This window comes from Labeo rohita, chromosome 6 (assembly GCF_022985175.1).
Source record: "Labeo rohita strain BAU-BD-2019 chromosome 6, IGBB_LRoh.1.0, whole genome shotgun sequence".
Classification (NCBI taxonomy): domain Eukaryota; kingdom Metazoa; phylum Chordata; class Actinopteri; order Cypriniformes; family Cyprinidae; genus Labeo; species Labeo rohita.
Window position 1 is genome coordinate 29,143,630 of NC_066874.1, and position 11,883 is coordinate 29,155,512.

The 11,883-nt window shown below is 36.2% G+C and overlaps 1 long non-coding RNA gene across 1 annotated transcript; it reads left to right on the forward strand.

Moving 5' to 3' along the window:
- The first annotated feature begins 4,789 nt into the window (after positions 1-4,789).
- On the forward strand, positions 4,790-7,006 carry LOC127167330 (uncharacterized). Its single transcript, XR_007827978.1, has 2 exons — positions 4,790-4,997; positions 6,428-7,006. It is a non-coding gene; the product is annotated as an uncharacterized LOC127167330 (long non-coding RNA).
- Positions 7,007-11,883: the final 4,877 nt, after the last annotated feature.

Below are 11,883 nucleotides of genomic sequence, written 5' to 3' on the forward strand. Positions count from 1 at the left end.
TTTTAATATTCTGATTTGCTGCTCAAAAAAACATTTATATTTTATCACATTTAAATGCTGATCTTTGGATCTTTCTATACATCAAAGAATCCTGAAAGAATGTACTCAGCTGTTTTAAATATTAATAATAATAATAATAAATGTTTCTTGAACAGCAAATTAGCATATTAGAATGATTTCTGAAGGATCATGTGACACTGAAGACTGGAATAATGATGTTGAACATTTAGCTTTGGTCACAGGAATAAATTACATTTTAAAATATTTTCAAAAAGAAAACAGTTATTTTAAATAGTAAAAAAGATTTCAAAAATGTTACCGTTTTGCTGTACTTTGGGTCAAATAAATGGAGGCTTGGTGAGCAGAAGAGACTTCTTTACAAAACATTAAAAATTTTACTGTTCAAAAACTTTTGACTGGTAGTGTAGATGTGACTAAAGAGAAGAATCAACATTATAACCTGCCACCTAAAAACAAAATCACTTAATTTGGGGAAAAAAAAGCAGTCACTTAAATCACATAAATCTTTGGCTTTAAATGGTTGTTTGAGTAAACCAGTAAATCTGCTGAGGCTACTACAATGAAAACACTAGGAAGGCAGTAGTAATGTCCCCAGGGCCACATCAAACTTGCTACATGCATGAGATTTCTGTAGATTCACACGGTCCTGGGATCAAGTGAAGTGTGTTAAACCCTTTGTGGAGCCCCACAGTTGAACATTTTGTACTACGGTATTGTATGTCTTATATATAGGCAGGGTGGAGAAGTTGAGTCAGCTCTAAACACCAGATGAATTCAACAACAGAATGACAAAAAAAAACCAACACTGCCCTGACAAAATGAAAGCCAGTGTTTGAACTGAGCGGGGGCTGAGGGGTCCCAGACCTCCTATAAGCATTAAGACCCCCATAACACCCAAAAAATTAACTTGGCAGGTCCCCTGGTTTTTCAATAAAATTATAATACTTGAAAAATTAAACTAGTGAAAATTAAAAGTTCCCATTGCCGTATTCAATTTAGACCTCCTTATGTTACATTTTTTTTCCGTTTAGCCTTTTTACAGCGTTGTGCTTCACAACCAGTTACACACAATTCTGTTGAGTTTAGGAATGGAGTGGCCAATCAGAGGCATTCAGATTAGATCGAGCCATTCTCGGATGCCTGTCGTTGTGGCGTCACACCAACAGAGGCCGCTCCCACGATAGTTGATTGACATGAGCGTTTTACCTCAGATCAGCTGTAACAGTGCACCCTCTTTTGTTTCGATGCCAGAGCAGGGATGTAAGTTAGACAAGAAAATCTCCAATTGAGCGATTGAGGTGTTGTGTTGCTGGATGTAATAATGAACGTAGTGGTCCTCATTTACTCCCGACATCTGAGCCGCTGAAGATGCAGTAGATTGCATTTGTTTGTGAAGGGAATGCACCTCCCGATCTCCATATATCCGTCTATGTTCGCGCAAATAATTCATGATCCAGCTTCGGTTATAGCAGAAGTGAGTATAAGTTTTTTTTTTTATGAATCTTTGCAATCGCCTTTCCTAATAAAGTGCTAGTTAGCAAGTTTAGCGGCTAAACGCGACTAAACGTGGCTAAACGTGGCTAAATGCGGCTAATGTAAACAGGTGTGTCTATCCACAGAGAGAAGAGAGGGGCGGGGCGAGCTCATTTGCATTTAAAGCAGCCTCGACCAGAATGAGATGATTTTTGTAGAGTTGATTTTGGCAAGGTAAAAAGGGTGTTGTTTTACACAACCACTGAGAATTTTTAACCAAAGTATATTAGAGACTTTTCATTAAGACCCTAAAGAATCCTATCAACTTGTGGAAAATGGGCATCCGATGACCCCTTTAAACACTAGCTAGACTGAAGTTATTCTTTAATGTGAATGTTCTTTGCTCACTTTCTCCATAACTTACTCACTGTTTGAATAACTGTGGAAATTAAAGAGATACAATTAGTAAGTGTAGTGGAAATTTTCCATTTCAGTGAAGGTATGAGACAAAAGTCTTTTGAAGATTTACGGTCTTGGAATAAAAGTCATTCAAGTTGGCTGCAGATGGCGACAAAGAGGAAATACGTTGACTCAGTGTTTATACACTAATCAAATCCGGATGCTTTCACCTCATCTAATCATACTGCGTATTCCACATCTGTCTCTATTTAAGGGGTCTATGTCCCCTAGATGTGTTTCTAAGTGTATAATGCAAATCATCTTAGAAGCTAGGATGTAACACTTCTTTTCTCACTTGTTTGCACGCACACATTTCAAACATTTCCTGTTGTTCTTTTAGCACATCAAAATAACACAATTCAAACACTGGGTGGAGCTGATGTTTCCCTCCAACTATGAATCAGAGCCAATCACAGTCAAGAAGGGGGAATACAGCACTCATTAACATTCAGAATCAATTAAATCCACTTAAAACCATACAAACTTCCAACAGCTAGAAAATAATGCTAATTATATTCAAAAACAAAGCATAAAACTCATTCTCAGATCCTCTTGAGAATAAAATCTACACTAAATGTGGAAGATTTTATTGTTATTCCAAAATGTGTATATGAATTTGGTATTAAATTAAATACATACTATTTTTACAAAATAGTGTGTAGACATGTGTCATAACATTTAGTCCTTTTATTTACAGATCTTTTACAGACGCCAACAAATAGTCTGAATACCGTAGTGCTAAATAAAGATGTTCAGTCAGACCCAGCTGCAAGCTAAAGATGTTCAGTCTAAGAGTTTAGATAGCACAGACATCCTCAGTGACACTATATCACAGTCGTCTGTAACAACAAGCAAAGGCTTAATAAATAAATACGCTAATCACCTATGTCATTCACAGGCTGATTTCCATTAAAAAAACACTGGTGCAACACTGAATTAGGTTTAGGTTGTGTGCCATCTGAAAAACTCTGACAACTTGTATAGAGTAGCCTAATATTTCAATGCAAAACCAACTATCTCTGCTCTCCAGAAGAATGTATCAACCTCCCTAACCAGGCATATGGATACACTGATTCATTTCACACACATACACATAGATAAACCTGCCTGCTATATAATCCCCATGAGAATGAACATGACTGGTGGTTTTACTCAAACAGATGCCCTCCCCTGTTGCTCAGTTTTATGACCAACACATGTACACTTCATGCTCTATTCCCAGACACTTCTCTCCACCCCTTTCTCACATATGTGCACTACTGTATACCGTAAATCACTTTATGCCTCCGTCTCTATAGTACACTGCATTAAGAACAACATTTAATCAGTTGTTTATTATCAGTTGTCTTTGTTGGTATTGCGTTTGAAATCAAATTATCGTGTTGCTAATTTTCTAAATGTGAACCTAATCACAAATACTCTACTTTGTAAGTGGCAACAACTTCAGCAATGGCTTCAGTAAAGAGTAGTTTGGGTAAATAGTGCCCTCTAGTGTGTATAAAGAGCTCTTGCATGGAAAAATATGTTACCGGACAATAACAATCTGAGAGAACGGAGATTTCATCATGGAATCCTGCCTTAAAACAATAACAAAGGAAATTTTGTAAAACAAACTCCTTTATATTGTCATAAATAAGTTATAAAGGTGACACTTTCTCAGAATGCGCTTAGTAAAGTATCAAGAAAAAGATGTGAAATGTAATTTCATTTATACAACATTTTTGTTGTTGTTTCTATTGCCTAAAGTTCTGATGCCAGAAGGATAATAAAAATTACATGACACTGATATGTAAAATTGGTAGGTGTTATGTAGACTGTTTCATTAAACTATCTAACTGATTATGTTTATATTATTTTATTATATTATATTATGATTCTTGACTTATTGGCTGATCAACATTGTTATGATAGATTGACAATATAAAAAAATAGCTTAATGTGAGACTTTTAGACTTTAACTTTACAAACATTATTTGTATAGCTAAAATAATTAATAATACAAGAGCTATTTTGAAACATAACACAGTGAAGCACATTTTTATAAATTTAAAAATTAATTTTTTTGGCTTTTTTTTTCGTTTTTTTCTATATGAAATTTGACATGCTGAATATAAAATCACTTCTTTTTGTGTATCATGAAAACTAAAAAATATATATAGCCTATATATGATAACGACTCTTACAAGTTAATCTATCATTATGTATAAAATGTACATGTATAACACTGAGCTAACAACAACAGTTTAACATAAACAGTTTCCAGTTTCCAAAAGGAGTGTAGTTGGATGATTTTGTCTTTTATGACTAGTCTTACAATGTTCTGGAATATTCCAGAAAGCACTAGAACATCACAGAAGGAAACAGAAATTTCTCTTTCGATTGTTCCCATCCTTGCCATTATTTGATATTAAGATATTTATTATTAGATATTTTATCAGTTTCCCTGGCGGTTATTACCCGCGGGCTTCTTTTAGGCTAATACATTGGATATTTTTCACAACATACTTCTATTAATATCACAGTAAGCATATCAAAACAGATTTGTTGAGTTATTTCAGATATGTTACAATTGCTAATTTCTGTTAGAATAAGATAAAAAAAAAATTAGGTTAAGTGTTTCGGCTTGCCATAAAACACGATGGCATGATATAACAGTTTCATGTAAGCTTTGGTTCCGGTGCTGTTGTTCACTCTTATGAGACGCTGCGACAGCATCCCGCGATGCGCATTAAATGGTCGCCCGTACCATGTGACCTCATTCAATGTTTGTAAACACGCGTCAAGCACATGTGATCCCGAAGTGTTTAGAAACGTGTAAAGCGCGGCGGCCAATCAGGCGCCGGGGGAGTGTCCGGGGGGGCTGGGCTTGAGTATTTCGCCCTGGAAAAATCGATAGAGATCTTGTAATGATGCGAGGAGACTACGTCTCAAGAATGGAAACTGAGGAGTTGGGTCGGATTGAAACAAGTGAAGAGTGCAGGCATCCGTGGCATGTAGATTATTTAGAAAAAGATTCTAGTGGAAGTCAATCGTTTCGTATCCACGTAAGTAGAAGAATTTCTTATTATGAGAGGTATAATTAATTTATTTGTTTGTAAGACGGAGGATAATATACGAATCCTTTTAAATACCTTAATATTTTTAGCCAAACATAATTTATAAATATTATCTGACAAATAATGTTGACGAATTGATGTCATCACTTGAAATCAGAGTGTGAAGCGTACTGATAATTATTCCAACAGGCCTCGTTAAGATATATTACTGCGTCATAGCTATTGCGACAAGAATATGGAGATTCGTTAGGGAATTTCGCCTGCGTAAGAGATTTCGTAGAGCGCTACTTATTTATATTAACGCGTCGCGGCTGAACATGACATAATCATAAGTGAGCGATCCACCGTCTCCTCTAACTGCATGCGTCGCGTTCAACGGCGAGAAAAGGATGCTGCGCGATCGAGAGATGCGTTGCGTACGTCACTGGCTGTAGTTAAAGTGCGCACTTCATGTCGTTTCAGACCATCGCTGAAGCTAATCTGTTTAAAAGAGGAAGCGTAAAGGACTATTAACAAATAACAATAGTGGATCACACATTAAAACGGGCGAACATACCTTTGGTTACCTAATTAACACCAAAACTTTTAAGGATAGACACTTCGTCCCAAAAAATAGTACTTAAGACGTCAAATTGCAACATTATCGAAATTATTCAGCGAGTTTAACAATAAACTTGAAGTAGTTATTTGCTAGTGCGCACTTGACCAAACGAGGTAAACAAATCATTAGCGCAGTGCTCAATTGTCCCTCCAGGTGGCGCAGTCAGACTGCATTATACGCATGTTATATGTAGCCTACTTAAGTGGTTACTAATATATTTATTAATAAAAATAAAAAAACAGCAGTATTAGACTGTCTTTAAAAAACTATTAAGACTAGGGAATATTACTTACATTATATTTGTGTATTTTTAAAACCCCCCTGATTATTATGCTCTTATCATTTAAGTTATCATATGTATTAGTTTTAGTATTAGTACTGACATTACTATATACGAGAGGTAAACAGAGGGGGAGATGATGGTATTAGTAATTATTCGCGTATCACTTCAAAACAAAATGTTATATTTAGTGTCTTGGCCTGACTCTTGTCCAGGAAGGATAAATTGCATCTTTTGTAACCTTTGCTTTGAAGTAGTTCTAGACCCAACAATACACTTAGCGATAATAATAAACATCCTTTATAAACATATTCAATGATCCTAAGCCAAAAAGTCCCTGAAGACTCTTAGTAGCCCAGTAAATAGCGTATTAGAAATAAACTGCCTGTTGAACGCAGGTTTAAATAACATGCTTTAGGCTTGAAAATATTCTTTAAAAAAAAAAAGGAGAAAAAGTAGGCCTGCATGTTTACTGTTTGTAATCTCCTGACTGTATATTCACTGTAATTTTTTCTCTTTTCCACGTTTAAATGGCAGGTTCGGAGCCTTAATAAAGATGCCGTTCCCTTTAAGAGCTGGATCAGCATTACACAAGCTGTCAGGTGCACAGAGGCAGCAAATCAAGAATAAACTGATGTACTTGAGTGAAAAGGAAACTTGTAAACAATTGCTCTCTCTCCCTATTGGTCACTCCCTATACTTTTGTACACATTCTATTGACTCAGGTCTACAGTAGTTCAAAAACATGATACCTCTACTCTCAGGCAAGGAACAAATGAACACAGTATGCTTTCATGAAACAGTGTAGGGAAATGGCTTAGCATAGTTGTATATAAATAAATCGTATTAAAAGAATGTATGAAAACAAGCTATCTTGACAGAATGAGGATTTGTATTTTGCGTGCCGTCTCCTATGCTGCTCCTGGAAGCTGAATTCAGATGGTGCAATAGAGTACTTTATGGCATCTAGCACCATTTGAAATCAGTGTTCTTGGGTCGGTCCTGACATCACACGGGAACCTAAATGCTGTGGACTACTCCAGTGTTTGTAATCAGTGTATTTGCATGTCTGACTTGTACAAGTTTTATAAATTAAATAAAACTAATTTATTCTTATTAAGTGGTACACGTTTCTTTTTTTCCAATCCAATACAATTAGCAGGCTGAACAGGGCCTCTGTTGTAACCTTTTCATGGTATGTTCATCCTTCTAAAGACCAGAAGAAATGTGCAGACTTTATCGCCATCTGTACAAACAAAATACGATATGTTCTGTAATCATAATCTGTGTGTGTGGCTCTTGTATTCTAGCCAAACAGAAAGGTCTAAAGCGGCTCTCTCTAAACCAACGAGTTTGGGAGGGAAATTACCTGTTTTAAAATGGAAAAAGCAGTGATGGAAAGTTCAAACTGTTTCTGAAAATGAGTTCCTTAACATTTAACTTCAAAAGAACCGGTTCAGTGATTCTTGTACGTCATGATGTCCTGATTGAATGAATCATTTGAGTGAATTGCTGACTCCAGACGGATTCTAAAAAATGGCTTGCTCACGAATCGGAAATCGCTATTTTGGAACGCCAGTTTTATTTATAGAGTGTTTTCACGACACGTCATCAATCGTCCATGTTGGCAGCACTAAACATAAACAATGCCACTGAACCGAACAAAACTTGCATATTTTGCTGATTATTGCTGCTGAAAATGGTCAATTATTGTCGTGTTTTGGGGTGTACTAATCGGTCAGGAAAAACATTTGGAGACTGCCAAAAGTTATAACAAATTAAGAAGAGTAAAAAAAAAAAAACGGTCTGAGGAACAAAAGGCGTTTGTGGTAGGCCAGACTGAACCAGGATTTCCAGAACAAGAATTTTGACAACATCCGTGTTTGCTCTTATCATTTCCAGTCAGGTAGGTGAAATATTAAGCTAATATCTTAATTAATACTGCTGTATGTATCTTTATCACCTATTAACTGTCAAAATATTCGTCCTTCTCTACAAACTTCCACACGGTTTATCCATAGTTCAGCATAAATTGGCAGAACAACACATTCAAAAGTACATAACCGTGCATTTCATGCTGTTGTTTACATCAGCTATCGCCAATATGGCCGCTCATCCTGGTAACTGAGTGCAAACACTCTGTCAGAAATTTCTTAAGTGTCTCTGCCAATCTAAACAAATGAGTTTGGGAGGGAAACTACCTGTCTGAAAACCAGACCAGAAGAAATGTGCAGACTTTATCGCCATAACCTATCTGTACAAACACAATACGATATGTTCTGTAATCATTATCTGTGTGTGCGGCTCTTGTGTTCTAGCCAATCGGAAAGTTCTGAAGCGAGTCTCTGCCAATCTAAACCAGTGAGTTTTGGAGGGAAACTATCTGTTTGAAAATGGAAAAGCAGTTATGGAATGTTTAAACCATTTCCGAAAATCGGTTCTTTAACATTTAACTTAAGTTTAGTGGTTCCTGTAAGTCATTACGTCCTGATTAAATGAATCATTTGAGTGAGTTGCCGACTCCAGACCGATTCAGTCAGATGAGTGAATAAATAATTTATAAAACTAATTCAACCAATTCGTCGAAAAGATCCGACTCTAAAGAACGAGTCGCTTGCGAATTTTCCTGTTTTATTCATCCCGTTTGGTGACGGAAATTGTTTAATAAGTGGTTAAAAAACTTACGTTTATTACCTGATACCTCCAGCTTGTTCACCCTGGACCTCCACTGCAGCACCTGCCATACTATAAAAGTTGTAATGTACATTTACGTAAACACTTAAGTCCAAATGTCAACTGAATATGTGTTTTATTCCACCACGGCACACGTGTGTATGTAAAATGACACTACTACAGGGGGCAAAGTGGGCCATATTTCGATTAATTTCCACAGAGAACGTGGAGATTCAACTACAGGCCTATAAATCAGCTTGAGCTTGGTTCAAGAGGAACTGTTGACGTCATCAACAGCGGCTTGGCCCTACGATTGACTCATTCAGTTTCAGTCCTTCACCACTAGATGGCACTGTGTGACCTCAAAACATTCTTGACACAGACGGGTCTAAAAACAGACATGCATGGATACAGTACTCTTGAAATACTCCAGGCAAGCACCAGAGCTAATCTAAGCCCAGATGACTTTATACACATTTATAACTTTGAACTTGGGATCACTTTCCCAGCATCTGTAACTGATCCCAGTTACAGTGATTGCATTTAATGGTCTAACGGCTATATTAAAACAGGATGTATTTTAATGTATTCATGACACAGCTGATTGACCAACACTAAATGATCCCAGGGATGCAGCTTTGAGAAGTCTTGCTTAGCATATTCTGTTTTCAGCTGCTGTTAACAAGTCAGCATTATAACAAAGTTCCCAGTTTCTCTTTAGGCACACAGGCTGTAATGTGTCTCATATTAAAATATAATGTAAAAAGCTCCAACTTTTTGGTTGTCCACAATGTGAGGGATGCTAAATGTGAGCTTGCTCTAGGGTTGAGGCCCAGGAAATGTTGCATTCATCAATGACAAATGCTAGTAGCTCTTTCCTTCTTTGGGATAACCTATAGGTCAAATAAATGAATAACAAGGATGTGCGTTTCCTTTCTGCCAGAAAAAGATCTTTTATATTGCTGTATAATTTTAAGAGCACCATAAAAAAGAACCAACAACAACAAAATAACTCCACTGAATCTCATAAAACCTCCATAGTTTGAACAACAGGTTGACTCAATGCGTAAACAGGGCGTCTTACTAAAGTCCTTTTACAGGATGACCCTATAAATAAAAGCAGTTACTGGTCAGTGCTCTGGTCAGAGCTGATGTTTACTCGTTGTGGTTCAGTACCACAGCATGTTTAAATACACACCCATTCAATATCCTTTTTATTAACAATCTACTGCTAAGCATCTACCCAAACAATGAATCATCTCCACTACTGGTCCTGTGCGACTTTTCCAGGAAGATGACATACGTGATATTCTTTTGTATATTTGATTACACGCCATTTAGCCAGATTTAATGGTCAAGTCCCTCTCTGTAATTCTTCATTTTGCCGTCTCCTCCCAGATGGCTGACTGTGATTGGAAGTTATGGGCCCTCGGACTGGAGTGCGAAACGATCTGGAGTAAATGAGGATGCTTACTCAAGCGTATAACAAAAGATCTGGGTTACTACGAGACAGCTAAACCTACTGAGAAGTTTTAACACTGATAATAGATTCATTCTTCTGAGTTAAAAGCTTAGAATAGCCCTATTGTATGAGATCAGCAGTAAATTTAACAATAAATTTGCACCATTCTTGTCAGTTACACCATATAACTTGAAATATCACCACATTCTTTGCAGTTTGTGAAGATAAACTGTCCTGCTAACTGTCTCTATACAGATAGCGACATCTCTATATCTATAAATTTTTATGTATTTTTTAATACTTTCTTCTCTTCAAATTTGATTATACAGTAAACATTTCTGTTATAAGGACATAATTCTTTTCTCCAATATTTCTTCTTCTCCTTTTCATTCCATTTTCTTTTGTGTTAATAATACACACCACCAACACATGAATGAAATAGAAAAAAAACATATGAAAACATTAAGTAGATAAAAGTATTTTTACATCTCTATCCACCTTTTTTTGCCTGTAGGAGCGGGCGTAGCCATGTGTAAATTTTATGGGCCTGGCGTCTCATTAGCTTCCAGCTATTTTTAGCTGTACAAAACCTTTCATTTTGCTACTTGAGCAGTGTTGGGGGTAACACATTACAAGTAACGGGAGTTATGTAATTAGATTGCCTTTTTCAAGTAACTAGTAAAGTAATGCATTACTTTTTAATTTACATGAAAATATCCGAGTTACCTTTTTCAAATACTTTTTTTTCTATTTATTGATTGAAAGCTCTCCTGTCTGCATGTTGAGAGAAATCAGATGTTACTTTAGTGTTACTTTAGTTCTAGAATAAATGTGAACATGCATAAATTAATCACTTACAACAACAAAAACAGTTAAATGCAACTCAGAATATGATGCGAACCCGCAATAATTAAATATGTTAAATAATACAAATATATATATATTTTTTTTAATATTTATTTGTTGGCATTGTTGCCTTTATTGTATAGGACTGATCAAATATGACAAGAAGCGAAGTGGGGGAAAGAGAGGGGAGGCGGGATCGAGAAAGGTCCTGGAGTCGGGATTCGAACACGAGACGCCATAGCGCAAAAGGTGTCCTTTTTCGGAGCGCTGCCCACAAAGCTACCAGCACCGACATACAAATACGTTTTATGTATTTCATGCTGTTTCTTTAACGAATATCTTTGCCACTGACCTTCGATAATCTAATTCAACCAATATTATTAAGCAAAAACTACTCAAGATAAACTAACATTTCTTCTTCTTTTTTTATTGCTGAAGAGTGTTGAACTTTCATGTTTTGCATTCTACTGTACAGACGTACATTTACTTTTCCGTCAGCCTGAGGCTTTTGGTGTGAAAGGGCTTTTACATTTCGCCAAAAATATAACTTTTTATATTAAAACAAACAAGCAAGCCTTGCCCAGATTTAGACAGTAACACAAAAGTAACGCAACGCATTACTTTCCACAAAAAGTAACTTAGTAACGTAATTAGTTACTTGTTTGTGAGTGTCGCTAAATTGTAATGCAACGCTGTACTTGATGTTGCAAATTGGTGTGTCTTATGATAATATTTTAATGCATTGCCTTAATTGTGAACACTCTGGTTTCTACTGCAAAAAGTTTTACCGTTTACTCCACGTTGTTACACTTCTTGTTATTTCTCACTCATAGGCTTATTGAGCATTTAAGAATAAGGTGGATTGGGAAAATGAACCATCCACTAATAACCAAACCTATAACAATATACATCTATAAAACCTTTTGTCATTAAGGTAAAACATAAACCCTTTAAATAACAAATAAATACTTATAAAACTAACTTAACTGCACTTCAGTCAGTGTTGCCAAGT